This window comes from Thamnophis elegans, chromosome 2, assembly GCF_009769535.1.
Source record: "Thamnophis elegans isolate rThaEle1 chromosome 2, rThaEle1.pri, whole genome shotgun sequence".
In the NCBI taxonomy this organism is placed as follows: Eukaryota; Metazoa; Chordata; class Lepidosauria; order Squamata; family Colubridae; genus Thamnophis; species Thamnophis elegans.
Genome location: NC_045542.1, coordinates 110,970,921 through 110,990,170, shown reverse-complemented (window position 1 = coordinate 110,990,170; position 19,250 = coordinate 110,970,921).

The window sequence follows — 19,250 nt, the reverse complement described above, 5'->3', positions numbered from 1 at the left end:
CTTTGTTACTTATACAGTATCAGTACAAAAGAGACTAGAAGGGGATTTTATTTTGACCATGAGATCGATTTACCAAAAAAAGGAGATCATTTGCTATTTAAAAATGCTTGGCCAGTATTTTGCATGGTACTAATATAAAATATCCTGTTAGAAGCAGGATTGATAACAAGATCCTTGATAAAAAAAATACAATGGGAAGCTTCCTGTGTAGATATCCCTTCAAGAACATCTTTGCTTCTGTCATTAGTATCAACTCTTAATACAATTATTGAGTTTAGAAATCTGAAAGGGACATGGAATTATTTTTGCAGACTGGAATGCAAAACCTCTGCAGGCAACTAGAAAAATTAGAAGATAAACTCTCATATTATTATTATTATTATTATTATTATTATTATTATTATTATTATTATTTTTGCCTTTCCCACAAATCCTGCTTCTGTTCGCATAAGAATTGATCTCTTCCAAGCCCTCCTGTTAATAGCGCTGATATACAACTGCACCTCTGGATGTGGAATGTAAGTCCATTGACTATTTAAAAAAATACTTAACTGGATGTTAACAGTGAAAAGAGGATAAAAGCCATTCTTGTCAATCAGATATTACAGGCTTTATTAGACCCATAGCAGCCATATTCACTTCTGTTGTAGTAGTATTAGTAAGAGTTGTATGTCATACATAAGAGATGAATCAGGCTGATTATCCATCTACTCAAGCATTCTGTGCTATTCAAAGAATAACTATGTCTTCTGGATACTCCAAAGCAGGAAAGGCGGCAATAGTCCTTCTTCATTGTTAATCTAGTAATTCTAAGACATGTCATTTATGATTATGTAAGTAGCCATCAAACCTAGTAGCCATTGATAGCCCAACACTCCATCCATTTGTGTAGTCCCCTTTGAAAACCATTCAAATTGTTGCCCATCTCCACATTTCCATGCAGCAAATTCAGTTTTATTATCTTTTTACATAATCCTTAATCTCACATTTAATTTAATGGTTACTTAAGTTTTAATTTATGACAGGGAAAAACTATCCTTATTTATGTTTTTCATTTCATGCGAATGAATTTTAAATACTTTCTCTTGTTCCAAACTAAAAGCCTCAGACACTGCAGTCCATTCTTGCATAACAGCTACATCTATTGCCTCATCAATTTGATTGCTCTGCTTTTGTACTTTCTTCAAGTACAGAAGGATAGCCAGAAATTACATAATACTTCAAGCACTTCTTGTAACCACTGTGAAATCTATTCATCTGCAATTAAAGGAAATAGTTTTTCTGATGTAAGTAGCACAGTTCCTTTGATGTGCAATTGTCACATTGGGAAGCATGCTAGACATCAGCTTTAAATGTAGGATAAAGCCACTTTAAACAATACATGTGATATGCAGATTTTGAAAGGGGAAAGGCACTCACATTCAGATGCTGATTATAAGCTAACATCCTTCAACACTGTGCTCTCTGGAATTGTGAGCAATTATAGTTCAGCAATATCTGGAGGGAGCAAGTTCTGCATTAATTAATTAATCCATCAACCCATTGCTTAGTTGAACTACTTACTATTTGCTCTTTCTTACAGGAAATTTCAAATTCTCCTGTAAGGCAGAACAATGGGTTATATCCTCCAGAATTAGCAATCCTTACAATGGAACAATGGATGTTAAATTAATGATGGTTACAGTAATACAAGTCCCATTGAGTTCAGTGGTTCACTGAAGAAAAATCTAGCTCCAAGTCATTGTACAACCTTTAGTTATGTAACTCTTATTATACAATTTATCTAATATACAAATTTAAATCATATTTCCATGATATAAAAATGAATATTTTAAATTCAGAATTCATTAGATGTTGCTTCTATAAAAACTGAGGTGTTACTGTTGGCTTATGTTGCTATGGAGTTACTGTGAGAAATGAGTCATAGAGTGACATTCTAGAATGTAACTGTAAATGTAGCTAGAAAAGAACATTACAGTTGGTCTTTATCTGTTTCATTTCAGGAATATTATGGAGGCTTTGGTGCAGGTGCTGTCCTGTCCAGTGTGCTTAGAACTGTTCACTCCCCCAGTGCTGGTCCTCTCTTGTGCACATAATTTCTGCAAAAAATGCCTGGAAAAGATTCTCACCCTCCAAAATTGTAGCCATGTCAATGGGCATTTCTGTTGTCCTATGTGCAGAAAAGTAAGTAGTATCTCATACTGCTCTTACTATGTCTTGTTACTTTTCCAAACAAACTTGGATATTAATGAATAAACTCCAAGAAATATATACTTTGTCCAAGAGAACAACCAATTACCAAGAAAACTATCTGTGGAAAAAGAAACTTGAGGCCACAGATCATGGGAAAATTATTGACCAAAAACCAGTTAGAATCCAATATCCTAACTAGTGGAAATGAAGAAAAGTCCTCATTATGAAACTATACTTTGATATGGTGAAATGAAAAAAAAAGTACTTTCCATTGTGATAAAGCCAATTATGGAAAATCTGGATAGAACAAAATTATGCCCTATGGAGTGAAAATGATGCAATAATTCACTATAATTTTAAGTTGGAGAGCACATCTTTAGGAAAATATCATAAAGTGCCTTTTTTATGAGCCACACTTATTCATGCAGGTAGTCCTCAACTTATGATCATAATAGAGTGTGCCTGTTATATTGTTAATTGAGGTGTTTCCCACCCTGCTGAGTCACCATAGGCCTTGGAGTTGCTTCCTTTCTCTCTGGATTGCACCCCCTCAACCACTCCCCAATCTTTGCTTGGCAAACTTACCTTTTTTGTAGATCACCTTTGAGAAAAAGCAGGCGATCTGTCTTATGGCCTTCCTACTCAAAGGCTACATGGTGCCACATTGGAATCGGGCACCATTTTGGAAATGGGACAGTTTTTGTGATCTGAGAATTGCAGCCGTTCCCCAAATGCCCACTTTTAGGACAGCACGACATGGCTTTCCTATATATGGAGACTGCAGGCCAGCCTGTTCTCTTCCTGAAGTTGCTTTAGCAGATCATCCTTGGGAGTAACTGATCTGCCCTAGGGCCTTCCTATACAGTACAGTGGGAAGGGAAGCAGGGCAGGAAGCAAGCTCAAATGGTACAGAAGCAGGTTGAAGGCCTGCAGGGACCCTGCAGAACAGGATGGTGTGGAGGAGAAATAGATGGAGGGGGCAGTGCAGCATATATGTGGCTAAATGTAAGGGTGGCTGGATAACCAAGAACCTGAATTTTGTTCATGATTGTGGGGGCACTGCAACAATTGTAACTTCAGGTAAAGGTCGTAAGTCCCTTTGTTCAGCACTGCCGTAATTTTGAATGAGCAGTTGTAACACAAAGACTATCTATAGTTTAGAATGCATGGCTGCAAACAGGCATTCCACAGAAGACAAACTGGGTTGAAAGATTTGTTTGCTAAAAGAATTTGAGCATAAAGCAGGTACTAAAAAAAAGTCTGTTTATACAATGGCTTTGTTTCAGATTGTGTACTTGAGAGGAGGAGGACTCACTGGCTTGCCAAGAAATATCCTAGCGGAGAATGTTGTTGAAAAATTTAAGTATGAGCTTGAACTTTTTCATGCCAGAGAACAAGACCGTTTGTCTCAAATATGTGAAGAGCATGGAGAAAAAATGACTTTGGTATAAAACAATATTTCTGTCACTAACATAATTTACACCAACATACATACATACATACATTGTTTCTTGGAGGAATGTTCATTTTAAAGTCTACAGTTCACACCTGCCCTCCTGACTTCTTCAAGTATAACTCAATGTAATGGAATTTTATAGCCATTCGGACTCATCTTGAGATGAGAGATGGGTGACAAATATATTTAATAATAACCACACAAATTATCTAAAGGTAAAGGTTTCCCCTATCCAGTCATTAGGGGTGATGATGCTCATCTTTATTTCTTAGCCGAGGGAGCCAACCTTGTCTAAAGGTATTTTTGCAGTTATGCATCCAGCATAACATCACACTACAGTGCACAGTATGCAGTGAAACACTGAACATTGTTACCTTCCTAACAAATAGTACCTGTTTTTCTACTTGCATTTTCATGCTTTTGTACTGCTAGGTGGACAGGAGCTGGGAAAAGAACAGGATCTCCCACCATTGTGCAGAGCTCAGGTGTCAAACATGAGCTGTCAGCTTTCCAGCTGCCAAACTCAGATTCTTAATCACTGAGCTTCACAAACAGACATACACACACCTATACATTACCTAGTCTGATTAAAATTCTAAGGGATGAATAAAGGGTATTTTCAACACATGCCATGAAGTGCTTCATGTGATTACTGAATTTCTGCAGTTAATGTAATTACTGATTTCTAAAGAAATGTCTCATTTTAACCAATCTTAATAGAATATTTGATAAGCCGTGATCTGCTGCATCATCTTTTCAGATATGTTTCCTTATTAAACAGAAAAATAGAATAGCCATAGGCAGACAAAAATTAGAGAGAGCAGGAGCAGCTTCCAACATCCTGTTGGTTTCCCCACTGATGTTCCTTGACGGGAGCTGGCACTGAGAATTAGAAACCTTCCTCTCTCCCTTCCCCCTTCCTTCCAAAAGCGGGCAGCCCAGGTTTGAGACCCAAAGCCACACAATGTGATGAACCCCACATCCTTCAAATGGGAGTAGATAAATAGATACCACTTTGGTGGGAAGGTAACTGCTCCAAGATGGCATGCTGACCACATGACCATGGAGATGTCTTCGGACAGCGCTGGCTCAATGTCCTTGAGCTCCCTGTAGTCAGCAATAACTAGAGGAATAAAATCCGCTGGGATTCCTCTTTTTTTTAACTGCTTGTTATGTTTCCAGTGACAAATAGTACTTTCACTTTATAGCAAGGAAGTGTGACAAACTTGTGGCCCTGCCGATTTTGCTGAATTAGGTACATGTCTCACTATTGAACAGAGTTGACTGAGGTCTGGATAGGAATTGTATTTCAGATTGGCTCTACTCTACTTTAGAAGCTCCAGATTTCTTACAGTACCATAACTAAAATAAGCTTTTCATTCACCCTGAGAGCACCCTGTAAACAACAAAGAGATTTGAAAACCTGAAATCATTTGTAGTTATTTGAAGTTTTAGAGTTAGGGATGGTAGCAGAGGTGGGTTGCTGCCAGTTCAGTCCGGATTGGGCGAACTAGTAATGGTGGCGGCAGGAGGCTCCACCTACCTGCCCAGATGCTTATGTGCATACACAGAAGTATCATGTCCGAGGGATCACACGCACATGAGCAAACTGATAGTAAAACAAATTGCAACCCACCACTGGATGGTAGCCCTAATCTAGCCCTGGATGAAAAAACACCAACAGCAGCAAATATTGTATTGCACTCTAAGACTATGCCACCAGGAAATAACTTAACAATGTCTTTTCATCCAGGTATGTCTCACTGATGATAAACCAATATGTGCCATTTGCAAGCTCTTTGGAGACCATGAATCCCATACTGTAGCAAAAATTGCTGAAGTGTATGCAGAGAGGAAAAAGAGTTTCATGAAAGGTTTAGATTGGGTATGCCAACAGTCTGAATATGCTGAACAGGCAAGGAAGGTACAGTCCAAGAAACTTGATTCCTTCATTTTATGACATGAGAATTTTTATTTCAGTGCTTTTATTTCATGATTTCAAAAATCAGATTACATGACCAGACTTGATTATATGACCTTGCCTACCTTGGTTGCTATGTGAAACACATGATTGTTAAGCAAATCTGGCTTCCAACACACACTTTGCTTCATGAAGCCAAGTTTTGAAGGTTGCAAATCTTGATCACATGACTGCAGATCACTGCAACCATCCTGAATGTGATCTGATTGCCAAGTGCCCGAATCATGATTACTTGACCATGGTGGGTGGTGGGTATGGTGCTGTAACAGTGTAACCTAAAGACAGATTATAAGTCACTTTGTTCAGCACCGTTATAACTCCAAACCATCATTAAGTCAAGGATTACATATAGGAACCAGAATAAAATGCATTTACAAAAAGTAAATTATATGGTTAGTTAAAATTTAGCACCTAGCTAATTACATCCTACCAGGAGGAGAATCAAATACTATGGGCTGTGTATGTATGTGTGTGTGTATTCGGGTGGGAAAAAGGCATAGGGAGGTATCTTGAAAGTAGCAATCAAAAGACAAGTCACAGTGATAGGCAAAGAGGTGGCACAGTGTAAATCTTTAATTTTCCATCTAAACCTGCTGATTCCTCATTGGTGATAAGACGCCAGAATCAATGCTGTTGGATTTAAACACCCAGCAATTAAGAGAGAAGTAATGAAAAGAAACTAGAGATTGAAGCTGTCATAAGTATGATTCCATTAAATTAGTTCTTAAATATGTTTGGTTGTATTACTATATTAAATCCATTTCAATGTCACTTTTGGCATTGAAATAACCTTTGAGAAAATTAGTTGCATCACATTGCCATAGACTTCAAAATATCTCATATGAAACTAGAACTGATGAGCATTCAGAGCCTAGAAAAAAGTTGCTAGAGCAAAAAAAAAAAAAAAAAAAAAAAAAAAGCAAAAGCAAAAGCCATAAAAGTGACAATTCGTTTTGGGATGGTTGAGATTCCACTCTGGTGAGAGATTGGACTAGAAGGCCTCTAAGATCTTTTCCAGCCCAATGATTATGCTACAGTGCTATTTTATAGGTGTTGAATACTTGATTCTCCCTTCCCTCTTGGGCAACAAGCCAGGACCTTAGGTGATCTCATTTTCAGGGAGTTTATTAGTATAGAGGCATAAATAGCCTTGGTATAATGTGTTTTAACTTTTGTTCCGGTGATTTTTGTTGTTTTTAAGTAGATAGCCTCCGAGAGTTGCACACTTAGTTAGCAGCCGTGTAAATTAAATGAAAAGTACAATCTATCAACCAATGGACAACATTAAAGTTATTAGTTCAGTGTCTCCTATAAAAGAAAACGACAATATTTTAAGTGTAGAGAAGTGCAAAGTTTTCTAGGGTGAGACTTTTTTTTGGAGCAAAGCCCAGATGAGCCAAGTCTCTCTTTACAGATAGTCCTCAACTCACAATCACAACTGAACCCAAAACTGGTTACTAAGCGAGATATTTGAAAGTAAATTTTACCCAATTTTATGAATTTTCTTGCCACAGTTGCTAATTGAATCACTGTAGTTGTTAATTTAGTAACATGGTTGTTAAGTGAATCTGACTTCTCCATTAATTTTACTTGTCAGAAGGTTGCAAAAGGGATCACATGACTAGGACACTACAACCATCATAAATATAGTTGTACAGTAGTACCAAGCATTTTAATTTTGATCATATGATCATGTCAAGGCTATAATAGTCATTAAGTGTGAAAAATGATCATAAGTCATTTTTTTAACTGCCGTTATAACTTTGAACAGTCACTTAAACAAACTATTGTACGTTAAGGATTACCTGTAGTTTGGAGTTATGGAAAAATTATGAGCGTATATCCACCTCTGCTTCTACCAGTAGAGTCATAGTAGTTCAACTTCATATGTTTTTATCTTGGCTCATATGGTAAAGAATATTTCTCAATTTTTTTCTTACTATTATGGTCTTTGAAATAGGACATAATAACAGTATCACAAAATTTTGCCAGTATTAGTCAGCTTTGTATATTAGAATGGCAGTCACATTGTCATTCAATTATGTCACGTTCGAGGTGACTTCCAATACTTAAAATATATGAAGCCCTTAGTTGAAAGTTAGAATTCCTCTGACGTGGTGCGTTCATGATGTGTGATTTTATGCAGAAAACATCTTAACAAACTATCTACAATATCAGAGCGGCAATATCTTTGTAATTTTGCCACCAAAGGTATTTATCAATCATTGTTTTGATTACCCAAATTAAACAAGTATTCAGAATTCTCTTTCAAACATTTACACTGCTCTAAATAGTTTTTTTTTACTGTTTCTAAGCTCTTATGCATTATACTTTGACAGGAAATTGAAGTAAAGATCACCGAACTTGTGTATACCAATACTGGTATCAAGATTATGATTGAAGCTGTAGGGAACAGCCTAATCAAAGGTATCAGATGCAGAATGGCTGAGCTGAAAGGAGAGTTACACAAGGATTATTCTACAAAACTAGAAAAGCTGCAGCTCTTAGCAAATGACTTCCAAGTCCCCACACACCTTTATCATCAAATGAAAGCCTTTTTGGAAAAGCATACCACTTCAGTGTGTTTTCTTCAAGAAGACAAAATATTTAGAAGTAAGTTAGAGAAACTTACAGAAGGAAAGCCTGTGCAACAAGATACAAATGGCTGTAATATTTCTATTGGGCATTATTTCAAGAATTTGATCAAAGGCATCAGCATTAATAATTATATCTCCTGTAATTCTGATGAAACTCTTGCAAGTTCCAGTGAGCCCCCTGAAGCATTCAAGCTGGAATGTCCTGCATTTTCTTTCTCTGGTGGAATTTCTAATGAATATTTCTGCCAAGAAGTACTCGATTTTTTCCAGAAATCAAGTAAAATGAAGCAAGAGCCTAATCAACACATTTCCCACAGTGAAGGAAATAACACACCACGTAAAAGCGACCTCTCACTAGAAGCAAAATGAGTATCAAGCAAAGTTATGATGTAATGTGCTTTAGAAAAGAATACTATATTTATATTCCACATTCAAATGAGTTAAAAACTAATAGCAAAATGTCAATGTACTGGCTGTTCAGTGTTAATTCCGAAGTAAAATATTTATAAATTCAACAATACAGTATGCTATTTGATATACTATACACCAGCCGGTGTTAATTATCACTTTCAGATTAGAAAGTCATTTGAAAGGCGGGGGGGGGGGGGGGAGAGAAATGCAAAATCTGACGATAGGAACAAATAAAGAGGATTCCTGATTGTTTAAAGAAGGGTTGTGGAACTATTGGCTTTTTGCAGGTTTTGTTATTTGAGTGCTCTGCTAAATATATGACTGAATTTCTAAAAATCTTAGTTCTCTGCAACTTTGGATTACAATGCTTTATATAATATAGGTGACAAATCTACTACCCAGATTCCTCATAGATCAGTTTAAGGAAAGTATGAATTACTTTGCAACTCTACACAATGTTGAACTGAGTCTAAGGTTCTCTCTAACCCTGAATATCTTCAGTGCTAAGTAGAAAATGAAAGTCTGCTTTGATCACTGTGCACTTTATATCCAATTTCATTATCATCATAGAACAATTAAAACCTCCTTATGCCATGAAGCACTTTTAGCAATTGTGGATCGCCAGTTCATAATTCCAAATAAGCCAGTTTTCCCTCAACTTTGCTTATCTCTAGTCAACATTAGCATTCTAGTTCTTAACAATTTGGAACATGGGAGGATCTGTATTGCTTAAATTAAAACACATTTCAGTGATGCAGATTAAAAGGCTGATAAAAGGGAGGTTAATTATTTGCAAGATGTATAGGTTGATATGAACACCACTCTTCTGTAATGACTTTTCCACATGGCCTTTGTTACCCATAATTTATAGCACTGGAACCACAGAACTGTTTCTAAGCATGAAATAACGATTGGAAAATGGCTCTGTATTCTTATATTTCAAAACAGAGTTGGCAATACTCTTGTTGTGTCAGTACAACCTATATGCTACCTAGTTCACAGAAGGGGGCTTGTAAGGAAGATTCTTCTAGGTTATGGAGTCTAGCTTGCCTAGTACAGCATAAACACATGGCATAGTGGACAAACGTGTTGGTATTGATTCCTCTAATAAATCCTGGAAGAAAAATTAGGAAAATTGTCTGTAGAGACAAAAATATGATTGTAAAGCTTGTAATTAAAGAGAGTAAGGAACGGTAAAGTTTAAGAGGCAGAGAAAATTCAAAACTATTTTGATGGAAGTAAATTGGTGAAGAGGGCTGAGTAAGTCTCTGGGAGAATAAATAAATGGTATTAAAAGTGATGAAATGATTCAGGATGAAAATGAAGAGAAAGAAATGCTAGGAATATTAGAGATTTGTATGGGAATGGTATTGATATGTTAATCAGTGGAACTGAAAAAAATGCTACAAATGATCACTGATTACTGCCTTAGATTTTATCATTTCAAGAAAATGTAATCTTTTTTTATTTTTCTTTAAAAAAAAAACAAACACAAATATATCATCATTCGTCAATCATTAAGACATTGAAATACAATTTTTTTTGTTGTGTGTACCCCTCCCTCCCTCCACCCCCCCATCCCCCCTCCTCCTTCCCCCCCCCGACTTCCCAGAACCCGTACACGGTATGGATTTTTAACTAACACAGTCTAAAATCTATTGAGAAAAAAGAAATAAAGAAATTAATGACATTCTAGATTGAACTTAGCTTCTTCTTACTGAACTAACTTTTAACAGTTTAAATCATTTCTGATCTTAAGCATAGGCTAACTGGAATTTCTTAGTCCCGTATTTATTTTGTATATAGTCAATCCATTTTTTCCAGTCTCGTTTATATCTCTCATTTGAATGATCTTTGAGATATGCCGATATTTTAGCCATTTCAGCTAAGTTTGTTACTTTCAATGTCCATTCTTGGATTGTAGGCAAGTCTTCCTTCTTCCAATATTGCGCCACCAACAGTCTTGCTGCAGTTATCAGGTGCAGAATCAAATTGGTCTCTACCACTGTAAAATCAGTACATATACCTAGTAAAAATAACTGAGGAATAAACTTTATCCTTTTTTTTAAAAACATTTTGCATGACCCACCATATTTTTATCCAAAATGCCTTAACCTTTTGGCAGGTCCACCATATATGATAATATGTAGCATCGAGAGAACCACACCTCCAACATTTAGGCTGTACATTCGGATACATAGAAGCCAACTTTTTAGGATCTAAATGCCATCTATAAAACATCTTGTAAAAATTTTCTCTCAGATTTTGAGCTTGTGTAAATTTCACATTTCTTACCCAAATTCTTTCCCATGTATCCAACATTATTGGTTCCTCAATATTTTGAGCCCATTTTATCATACAATCTTTAACTAATTCTGTTTCCGAATCCATCTGTATTAATACATTATATATCCTCTTTATATGCATTAAGCTTTGATCTCTTATTTGTTTAAACAGATTATCCTCAACTTGAATAAAGCCAATTTTTTGATCTATTTTCCACCTAGCCTGTAATTGCCCATACTGGAACCATGTTTGAACTACCTTCTCCTCTTTTAATACCTCTAAAGATTTTAATTGTAATACCCCCCTTTCCGAGGTAAGAAGCTGTCTGTAAGTAAATCTATCCTGTTTTTGTGCTGTATTCATATTTTCAATTGCATGTCTAGGAATTGCCCACATGGGTATCTTGTCATTTAATTTATATTGGTATTTCTTCCAAACCCGCAATAAAGCATTTCTCAAAATATGACTTTTAAAGTTCTTATCCAATTTTTTGTTGAATAACAGGTAAGCATGCCAACCAAATACCAGATCGTGTCCCTCAATGTTCAATATTCTATCATTGGTTAAATGAATCCAATCACTAATTACAGATAATGCCACTGCATCATAATATAGTTTTAAATTAGGTAGTTTCAATCCTCCTCTCTCACGTACATCTTGCATTATTTTCATCTTTACCCTCGGCTTCTTTCCTGCCCACACAAATTTGTTGATACCCTTCTGCCATTCTAAAAGGTTCGCATCTTTTTTAAGTATAGGTAACATTTGGAAAAGAAATAAAAATTTTGGTAAAATGTTCATTTTCACTGCCGCTATCCTGCCCAGCAAAGATAAGTGCAATTTCTCCCATTTTTTCATCTCTGTCTGTATGCTATGCCAAAGTGGTTCATAATTATGCTTATATAATTTCCCATTTGAAGTTAAAATGTTAACTCCAAGATATTTGACTTTTTTAACTACCTCACATCCTAGCATCACTCCTAATTCTTCCTTTTGTTTAATATTCATATTTATAGCTAATATTTTGGTTTTTCCTAAGTTTATTTTAAAGCCAGACACTTGACCATATTGATTAATCGTATTCATTAAAACCATACTGGATTCCTGCGGTTGTTCCAATATTATGACCAAATCATCCGCAAAAGCGCGGACTCTATATTCTTGCTGCCTAATCTTGATCCCTTTTAAACCATCCAAGCCCCGTATTTTATTCAACAATACTTCCAAAGTTATAATAAACAATAATGGGGACAAAGGACAACCCTGTCTTGTACCTTTTCCAATTTGAAAAGAGTCTGTTAAACTTCCATTGACTATGATTTGTGCTGTTTGCTGTTGGTATATTGCTTTAATTGACTGTAAAAAATTATCTCCTATCTGCATTTTTTGCAATATCTTCAGCAGAAATTGCCAGTTAACTCGATCAAAGGCCTTCTCAGCATCCAAAAATATAAACGCAGCAGGGATCTGGTTGTTCTTTCCCAAATATTCTAATGCATTAATAATTAATCTGACATTACTTTTCATCTGTCTCCCTTGTATAAAACCTGTTTGGTCCGTATGTATCAATTGTTGAATGACCAACATTAACCTATTTGCTAATATTTTAGTAAAAATTTTATAATCTACATTCAGTAATGAAATGGGTCTATAATTTTTGGGTTGAGTAGTATCTTGATCTTCTTTGGGTATCAAAGATATAACGCTGTCTTCCAAGATGGAGGGACTTTACCTTCCGTTTGAATCATATTAAATAATTCTCTAAGAGGTTCTACCATTTCTAACTGTAAATTTTTGTAGTAAACCGCTGTCAAGCCATCTGTACCTGGTGCTTTCCCTGGCTTTAATTGCTTAATTACCTGCAGGATTTCCCCCGAGGTTATTGGTTGATTCAATTTTTGCCTGTGTTCTTCTCTAACTGAAGGTATTTTCTCCTTGTCTAAATATTTGTCTATGTCTAAACCATTAATTTTATCCCCTTTATACAGTTCTGTAAAAAATTCCCAGAAAGCCTTTTGAATCTCTTCCTGTTGGAACACCTCCTTCCCTCTGTAAATCAGTTTAGATATATTTCGAGTTTTCCTTTTTTTCCTAATCTGATAAGCTAACCATCTGCCAGGTTTGTTTGCATTACAAAAAGTATTGTGTTTTGCATATAATAAATTAGTAGCTATCTGGTCAGAGATCAACATGTCAAATTGAGATTTTAATATGTTAATAGCTTCCTTAACCTTTGTATCGTCTGGTTTCCTTGTTAACTCCAGCTCTTTTCTCTTAATTTCCTCTTCCAGTTCTGTTCGTTTTAGCCCTTGCTTATTTCTATGTGTTTTATTTATATTCATCAAAACTCCTCTCATATACGCTTTGCTTGCATCCCATACAAATTCCATAGATGTACCCTTATTCATATTCAAAACAAAATATTCAGATAGTAATTTTTTACAATCATTAATATAGTTTTCATATCTAAATAAATTTTCATTCAGTCTCCAAGACCTTCTTGCCTGCACTACCCTTCCCAACTCCATCCAAACTGGGTTATGGTCCGAAAGGACTCTAGCTGCAATCTTTGTTTTCTTGACCCTAGGAAGCAAATCATTAGTGGTTAGAATAAAATCGATCCTTGAAAGGGATTGATGCCTGTCCGAGAAGAAAGTGAAGTCATATTCCTCTGCATTTCTTTCTCGCCAGATATCTCTCAATTCAAAATCATCCATAATGTCAAAGAAAGATTTGGGTAACTTTGCTCGCATCTTGGTATTTAGGCGGGAAATCTTCTTATCTCTCTTAGTATCTATCACTCCATTCCAGTCACCCAATAGTATACAGGAACTATAGTCCCACTGTACTAATTTAGCATGAAGATTTCTATAGAATCTATCTTGCTGTTGATTGGGAGCATAAATTCCCAAAAGTAATGTCTTTTTCCCTTCTAAGATTAAGTCTAAAGCAATATATCTTCCGAAGGGATCTGCTTCTATTAATTCAGCTTTCATATCTTTTCTTAAGTATACAACTATACCATTCTTCTTTTCCATAGCAGGAGCTGCAAAATGTTGACCAAGTTTTGAGTTGATCAAATATTTTTGATCAGTTGACTTGATATGAGTTTCTTGCAAACAAATTACATCGTTCTTAAACTGTTTAAGATAATGAAATATTTTCTTCCTCTTCTGTGGAGAGTTCAGTCCGTTGACATTCCATGTTAAAATCTTAGTTGTCATCTTTGGTTGGTTGAAGCATTTTTAGAGCTTCCTGCACGGCCTGTTTAACCTTAGGTTTAGCTCCTCCCACTGCTTCCAGATTTGTTGTTGTAGTTCCTTGATCGATGGCCGATGATTGTTGATGCTGTTGCCTCTTAGCTTGTTTCTCCATACGTCTAGTAGTCATGCGGCTAGGTCTTGGTTCCATAGCACCTTGCACTTCTAGAGAAGAGAGATGCTCCATCTTGTCTGGTGGTTGTGTAGTTTGCTGTCTATCCTGTCCTTCTTGTGGTCTTTCTCTAGGTCCAGATGGTGCAGGGTGTCCGGCCTTCAATATATTATAATAAAAATCTCGGGCTTTCCATACAGAGTTGAGGCGGTACCTTTGCTTATCAAATGTAAATATGATGCCAAATGGTGCATCCCATCTATACTGTATCTGACGATTTCTGAGTTCTTCGACCAAAAAAGCGTAGTCTCTTCTGGCTCTTAACATTTGAGGTGGTATCTCTTTCAAAACAGCCAGGTCTTGACCGCCAATTTGAAGCTTAGTGTTATAAGACGCTTGCAGTACCATATTTCTGAACTCTCTTGTAGTAAAATATATAACGATGTCTCGAGGAAGCTGCTTCTGCTTTGCCAGCCAGGAGTTAACGCGGTAAGCTTTGTCAATTTGCCAGCCTTGGTTGGTCCCTGGTCTTCCCATCAGGCGGTCAAAAGCTTCCGATAGGATCTGTTTCAGGTTCTCCTGTTTCTCCTCACGCAGCCCCCTTACTCTTAATGCGAACTCCATTTGTCGGTACTGTATCATAATAATTTCTTTTTCAGCATTTTCCACTTTTTGTTCCACCACCTCTGTTTTCAATGTCAAGTTAGCATTGGCATCATTAAGAACCTCTAGAGTATCTTCCACTCCAGAAATATGTTCTGTTAATACAGTTACAAGACTCAGCATGTCGTCTCTAATTTTATCAACCTTAGCCTCAAATTTCTCATACAACTCCTGTTTAAGTCCTTTTATTTCACTTTTAATTTCACTTTTAATTTCTTCTTTCATTTCTTTTATTTCCTCTTTTCTCTCCTCTCTATTATCTCTAAATTTATCTTCCATTTTAATTGTCTGTGCATTAAAAGCCTCGCTTAGATTACTCAGAAAAAATTCTTTCGTTAACACATCCCCAGCAGGGGGCGTAGGAAGCGGAGGCTGCAGCTTTGTACCAGGCACTGAGGATGTGCCCCTGAAAGTAGAGGGTGACGTCTTCAAGTTAATATTTGGTTTTGAGGCCATTTCAAAATTTGTCTGCCTGCAGTTAATAAAACTCTATTGCCTAAATATGCAGCTTTAAGTAAAGAGGCTTTTATTTTGAAATTTAAGGCTTGGCAAAAGTTTCAGTGAGTAAACATTGTAACAAAACCGTTCAACAGATTCATCACCATTTAACTTCCAAATAAGCAAAGTTAATGAAGGAGTAAAATTCTTCTATTGTGAAACCAAAACATGTGATAAGCTATCTCTTTTGTTTTGAATTCTTTTGAAGTCTTGTGAGAATTAGCAAAAAGTGTTCGTTATTACCGGAGAAACCAGCCTGCTCGGCGCCATTTTAAAAGCCTCTGAGTAAATAATTTTTCGGAGGAGAAAAAGAGAAGAAGCTAAAATATTGATAAGCAATTATTGTCCTCGCAGTAAACGGATTCAGCTCGTGATAAGATTAAATCAAACAAAACTTAGAGCAGAGTGGGAGAGACCTACTTTGTCCTGCACAAGGCAGTTGGAAGTTCCCAGCACGGACAGCCGTTCTGCCTTGGGCTAGCCCCCCTTTCCTTGCAAGCACAAAAGCTGCAAAAATCGAAGAGCATTTGCCAGCAAAACAGTTTCTTCTTTCCCTCTTGCCTGAAGGATAAGAAAACCTGATAAGACGTCAGATGGAAGATCCTCTAATCAGGTACGTAGCCAGGAATTCGGAGGCAGCTGATTTTTTGCTGCTTCCACCAGTAGGCTCCTCCCAGGAGTAGGAAGCCCTACTCTACTTTAGAAGCTCCAGATTTCTTACAGTACCATAACTAAAATAAGCTTTTCATTCACCCTGAGAGCACCCTGTAAACAACAAAGAGATTTGAAAACCTGAAATCATTTGTAGTTATTTGAAGTTTTAGAGTTAGGGATGGTAGCAGAGGTGGGTTGCTGCCAGTTCAGTCCGGATTGGGCGAACTAGTAATGGTGGCGGCAGGAGGCTCCACCTACCTGCCCAGATGCTTATGTGCATACACAGAAGTATCATGTCCGAGGGATCACACGCACATGAGCAAACTGATAGTAAAACAAATTGCAACCCACCACTGGATGGTAGCCCTAATCTAGCCCTGGATGAAAAAACACCAACAGCAGCAAATATTGTATTGCACTCTAAGACTATGCCACCAGGAAATAACTTAACAATGTCTTTTCATCCAGGTATGTCTCACTGATGATAAACCAATATGTGCCATTTGCAAGCTCTTTGGAGACCATGAATCCCATACTGTAGCAAAAATTGCTGAAGTGTATGCAGAGAGGAAAAAGAGTTTCATGAAAGGTTTAGATTGGGTATGCCAACAGTCTGAATATGCTGAACAGGCAAGGAAGGTACAGTCCAAGAAACTTGATTCCTTCATTTTATGACATGAGAATTTTTATTTCAGTGCTTTTATTTCATGATTTCAAAAATCAGATTACATGACCAGACTTGATTATATGACCTTGCCTACCTTGGTTGCTATGTGAAACACATGATTGTTAAGCAAATCTGGCTTCCAACACACACTTTGCTTCATGAAGCCAAGTTTTGAAGGTTGCAAATCTTGATCACATGACTGCAGATCACTGCAACCATCCTGAATGTGATCTGATTGCCAAGTGCCCGAATCATGATTACTTGACCATGGTGGGTGGTGGGTATGGTGCTGTAACAGTGTAACCTAAAGACAGATTATAAGTCACTTTGTTCAGCACCGTTATAACTCCAAACCATCATTAAGTCAAGGATTACATATAGGAACCAGAATAAAATGCATTTACAAAAAGTAAATTATATGGTTAGTTAAAATTTAGCACCTAGCTAATTACATCCTACCAGGAGGAGAATCAAATACTATGGGCTGTGTATGTATGTGTGTGTGTATTCGGGTGGGAAAAAGGCATAGGGAGGTATCTTGAAAGTAGCAATCAAAAGACAAGTCACAGTGATAGGCAAAGAGGTGGCACAGTGTAAATCTTTAATTTTCCATCTAAACCTGCTGATTCCTCATTGGTGATAAGACGCCAGAATCAATGCTGTTGGATTTAAACACCCAGCAATTAAGAGAGAAGTAATGAAAAGAAACTAGAGATTGAAGCTGTCATAAGTATGATTCCATTAAATTAGTTCTTAAATATGTTTGGTTGTATTACTATATTAAATCCATTTCAATGTCACTTTTGGCATTGAAATAACCTTTGAGAAAATTAGTTGCATCACATTGCCATAGACTTCAAAATATCTCATATGAAACTAGAACTGATGAGCATTCAGAGCCTAGAAAAAAGTTGCTAGAGCAAAAAAAAAAAAAAAAAAAAAAAAGCAAAAGCAAAAGCCATAAAAGTGACAATTCGTTTTGGGATGGTTGAGATTCCACTCTGGTGAGAGATTGGACTAGAAGGCCTCTAAGATCTTTTCCAGCCCAATGATTATGCTACAGTGCTATTTTATAGGTGTTGAATACTTGATTCTCCCTTCCCTCTTGGGCAACAAGCCAGGACCTTAGGTGATCTCATTTTCAGGGAGTTTATTAGTATAGAGGCATAAATAGCCTTGGTATAATGTGTTTTAACTTTTGTTCCGGTGATTTTTGTTGTTTTTAAGTAGATAGCCTCCGAGAGTTGCACACTTAGTTAGCAGCCGTGTAAATTAAATGAAAAGTACAATCTATCAACCAATGGACAACATTAAAGTTATTAGTTCAGTGTCTCCTATAAAAGAAAACGACAATATTTTAAGTGTAGAGAAGTGCAAAGTTTTCTAGGGTGAGACTTTTTTTTGGAGCAAAGCCCAGATGAGCCAAGTCTCTCTTTACAGATAGTCCTCAACTCACAATCACAACTGAACCCAAAACTGGTTACTAAGCGAGATATTTGAAAGTAAATTTTACCCAATTTTATGAATTTTCTTGCCACAGTTGCTAATTGAATCACTGTAGTTGTTAATTTAGTAACATGGTTGTTAAGTGAATCTGACTTCTCCATTAATTTTACTTGTCAGAAGGTTGCAAAAGGGATCACATGACTAGGACACTACAACCATCATAAATATAGTTGTACAGTAGTACCAAGCATTTTAATTTTGATCATATGATCATGTCAAGGCTATAATAGTCATTAAGTGTGAAAAATGATCATAAGTCATTTTTTTAACTGCCGTTATAACTTTGAACAGTCACTTAAACAAACTATTGTACGTTAAGGATTACCTGTAGTTTGGAGTTATGGAAAAATTATGAGCGTATATCCACCTCTGCTTCTACCAGTAGAGTCATAGTAGTTCAACTTCATATGTTTTTATCTTGGCTCATATGGTAAAGAATATTTCTCAATTTTTTTCTTACTATTATGGTCTTTGAAATAGGACATAATAACAGTATCACAAAATTTTGCCAGTATTAGTCAGCTTTGTATATTAGAATGGCAGTCACATTGTCATTCAATTATGTCACGTTCGAGGTGACTTCCAATACTTAAAATATATGAAGCCCTTAGTTGAAAGTTAGAATTCCTCTGACGTGGTGCGTTCATGATGTGTGATTTTATGCAGAAAACATCTTAACAAACTATCTACAATATCAGAGCGGCAATATCTTTGTAATTTTGCCACCAAAGGTATTTATCAATCATTGTTTTGATTACCCAAATTAAACAAGTATTCAGAATTCTCTTTCAAACATTTACACTGCTCTAAATAGTTTTTTTTTACTGTTTCTAAGCTCTTATGCATTATACTTTGACAGGAAATTGAAGTAAAGATCACCGAACTTGTGTATACCAATACTGGTATCAAGATTATGATTGAAGCTGTAGGGAACAGCCTAATCAAAGGTATCAGATGCAGAATGGC